Raw genomic sequence first — 4,448 nt, forward strand, 5'->3', positions numbered from 1 at the left:
GTAGCAAGACCGCCGCCTGACGTCACCACGTGGGCGGGACTTGAGCGCTCCTCAGCCAATCCCTGCACACCTCCCCGCTAGACTCGTCCTTCGGGCGGGGCGCGGATCCTGCCTACAAATCCCATGCGGCGGGTCTTCCGTCCGCGCCCATGGAGCCTGTCTTCGTGGCCTCACTGAATTCTGGGAAACGTAGTAAGGCTGGGGCCGGGGCCTCCTTCCAGCCCTCTCTTCCCTACGGGCTTTTCTGCCCACTTCCTTTTCTCCTGGTGACCCCACCCCTGCCTCCGCTCGGCCCCCGCCTTGGAACTGGGTGAGGTAGGCACCGGCGATGCGCAATGGGGGCGAGTACGCCCGATGACCGGAGTCGGCTTCCAGCTGGCAGCTATGCAATCACCTTTGCTTCTCTTTCTCCGGAGGCTGATGTTCTCCTTAACCTTTCCCCTACTTCCCTGCGGCACCTGCCAGGCACACAGTCCTACCTCTCCTGGGGAACATTTCCATGGTTTTAGTTTTAATTAGTTCCATGAACTAGTTAAGCCATCATCAGTACTGTACCTGTAATTGGACCGTGGTTCAGGGTTATGTGCCCCCCCCCAGCCCCCCAAAAAAGGGATGCTTTCGTCTACTTAGTTATGGAGTTCGTGTATATCTCAGATTCTAGACTAGGAATATATGGCAATTCAGCATTGTGGGTTTCTATTCAAGAATGTGTCCCTTGGCAATACTACCTGCCAGTTGGGAGGTCAATTGAGGATAAGAGTTTCTGAGAACTTCACAGCTGGTAAAACAAACATAAGTTATACATATCAATAATCGCAGTTTTGCTTTTTTTCTCAAGACTCTCCTAGATCTCTGACTTCCTTGTTAGGACATTTGTCAAGTATTTAGAGCCTGTTATTAGGTTCATATACTATGCTTATGACAGATCAAAGTCCCTGACTCACCTCAATGTAGGTGAGTCATCTGCCACTCCACCTCTCAGCTGAGCTATATTCTTCTATTTTCAATTGCCTGTAGCACATTTCCACCAGAATGTTCCACTTGTACCTCAACCCCACATCTCTGAAACAAATACTATATTTCCTTCTTCCTGTCTTCCCTTTGTTCACTGTACTATTTATTATCCTCCCATATGTTAAATTCCAAAACTCAAATTCACAGTCTTTTTTCTCTTTGATGCATCCCCCCCCCCCCAAACACACACAAAGCAATTAGTTTTAAAATAACACTTTTAAATTCCTGTCCTATTCTGTGATCACATGTGACCTCAGTTCATGCCTGGGCATTTTAAGCGACCTCCCAGTCTTTTCTTCCATGTTTCATGCACAGTAATGCTGCCAGATTTATTTGTGTGTCCTCTGTTTTACTAATCCACCTGCTTTAATAGTTGCTCAAAAACATTCCATGGTTCCCATGACTAATTTTTAAATGCCAACCCTCTTAGCCTGGCCCTGACTCCCTTTCCAGCCTCATCTTTCACTGCTTCCTCATACAGTCCTTGTTCTTCAGCCAAACGGGATGCTTTTCATTTCCAATACACAGCTCTGTTCTCCTACCTCCATTTCCTCATTCATATTCTTTCCTCTTCTTGTAATGCCTTTCCTCCCATCTTCACCTTAAGAAATTTTATCCGCCTTTCAAGAGGTAGCTCATGCTGCCACCTTCCTGAAGCCTCCAGCCAGAATTGTTTCTTCCTCCTCACAACTCTTTGATACTCATCCGAATAACGCCTAATGGCACTTACTACCTCCCCACACAGCCTACTCAAAGATGCTAAAATGGGCAACATTTCAGGGTTGCTTTTACTTTGTTTAATCCTGAAGCAGCCAGTAAACTGCACAGAGCACAGAAACCAGATGCAGAGGCAGGTTGCGGGGGAGGAAGCAGCTCGCACTGACTCCTTGTATCTAGAGGCACACTGCAACTCAGTGACAGGGCCTACAGGGAATGAGATGTCTCATAGAATTGTAGACTCAATAACTTTAATAACCCTAGACTCTTCACCATCCAGAAACAACTTGTACTATACATAAGGCAACAGTTTTACCACTCTGGAGGCACATCACCTAGGCCTAACGTCCAGGTTCCAGCCCTGGAAATGTGCGCTTTGCATTTGGGGCTGGGGCTTTTTTTCCAAATCCTTTCACATCCACTTAGTTTTTCTTGGGCAGGCCTGGCCATGGCCCACCACATCATATACATACTTGTTTTACATTTATTTGTGAACACATGTGTCATCTCATGAAATTATCAGCTTTCTAAGAACAAAAATCTTTTTTTATTTTAATTTGTTTTTTTCTTTTTTCTTACTTTTCTTTCTTTCTTTTTTTTTTTTTTTTAAATCTGTAGACCCAAGAACTTGAAAAAATCTTGGTTTCATCATTTCTGTATCCCTCATGGCACAAAAAGAAGTGTTACATTTGAAATTGAAATTATAGTCAGTGTACATATAGTTAAATGAACATTTAAGAAATAATTGTTGACTAGATTTTTCTGGATCAAGGAAAGGCAGAAACTTATGTATCACTACATACATACATTCTGGATCAAGGAAAGGGAGAAACTACTTATCACTACATACGTGAAGTATAGCCTTCAGTATAATGAATTCTGAGAGATAGTGTACTTTTGATAAAATTACCTTACTATAGTTTTACGTCTACAGTTTAGCTCCAGACCAATGCAAATATCACAAAGCTTTAGCCCAACTCCTCATGGGACAGTGGTCTTCAGCTCCACATACTGTTTTGCATCATGTTTAAAGAAATTAGAAGACTCCAAACATCAAGTCACTAAATGATTACAAATACCAGAAAGGAAGGGGAAGCACGAAAGGGAACAGGAAAAGGGACTTTCTCCAGATTTTGCCTTTTTCTTCAGGAAAGATCACGCTCCCTAGAAACTTCCACCTACATGTTGACCAGAACCGTGTCACAAGATGATCCCTAGCTGCAAGGAAGTTTAAAACACAAGTCTTTTTGGTTGGGCTCACTGGCAAACAAAATTGAGGTTCTGTTGTTAAGAATGAAGGGAAAACCATGGATATAAGGTAGACAAATAGCAATGTCTGCGTCATATACCAGTAGGCAAAATTCTCTCATGCTCTAGCAAATAAATATCACATATTTGTTACCAACATGACATTATGTGCTACCTCAACATTTAAGTCATTGTAAAATATATTCTCCTCTTATAAAACAACTTAGTTTAATATTTCATCAAACAGAAATCACCATCAGGGTAAGTATACTCAAATGTTGCAAAAATAAATTTTACATTAATCAGAATTTAGGGGCACACTCGAGAAAAGTTCTAAGTTCTCATAGAGTCTGTGTGTTGATGACTTTGATTCAAGAACAAGTAATAGAGATAAGATTCATATTCATACCTTCCTTGAAGGCATAAACATGAAAGGTTTTCTTTGAATGACTTTAGTCATGGCCTCCTTGGATTCTCTGCATGGCACTGAGCAGAAATAATGCCTCCCAGATCCTCCATGTAGGGCTTGTCAGAATCCATTTCTTGCCTATATCTCCCAAATCATTTCTCTCATCACCTAACACAGTCCCTTTCCTAATGCCATATCAAACTCTTAGCAGGTCTCTGAGCTCACCACTCTCAAGCTTCCAGACCTCACCTAGGTTTGGCACCTGCCTCTCTCCGTATTGCATCTCCTGCCCCTCTTTTCACCCACTGCACTTCAGCCACGCTGGTCTTTGCCAACTCAAAAACACAAAGTTCATTCCCTGCTTAAGATTTTTGCAACAGCTCTTCCCACTGCCTGAATGATCAACCCAAGCTTCCCACAGTTGCCATTCAGATCTGAGCTTAAATGACACCTACCTGAAGAGGCCTTCCTTCTCTCCCACTCTTCCACTCTCCATTCTAAGGTCACATCCTCACCCTACCCACCACCAGCACCTCCACCCTGCTTATATTCTCCCAAAGTACATCTCACTACTTCATATTTTTGTGGCCCAATCATTTTTGTCTCTCCTACTAGAATGTTAGAATTACAAGGAAGGAGATCCTGTCTGTTTTATTCACTGTTGTATCTTCAGTACTGGAACAGTACATGGCACTTAGATATTCAATTAGTATTTACTGAATGTTTATACCACTCCTGAGAAGAATAAGTGTAAGCAAAAGAAGGCGAAGCTGGCCGTCCTGAAATACTGTAAGGTGGATGAGAATGGCAAAATAAGTCACCTTCATCTAGAGTGCTCTTCAGATGAATGTCGTGCTGGAGTGTTTATGGCCAGCCACTTCGGCAGACATTACTGTGACAAATGTCTCACTTATTGCTTCAGCAAACCAGAAGACAGTTACTTGTATATGAGTTAATAAAAGACATGAACAAAACACATTTACTGAATGGATAAATGTATTAATAACTAAATGTCCCTCCTCTGCCTAGAACATCCTTCTCTACGATCTCCCCATCATCC

The sequence above is a fragment of the Papio anubis genome, chromosome 4 (assembly GCF_008728515.1).
Source record: "Papio anubis isolate 15944 chromosome 4, Panubis1.0, whole genome shotgun sequence".
In the NCBI taxonomy this organism is placed as follows: Eukaryota; Metazoa; Chordata; class Mammalia; order Primates; family Cercopithecidae; genus Papio; species Papio anubis.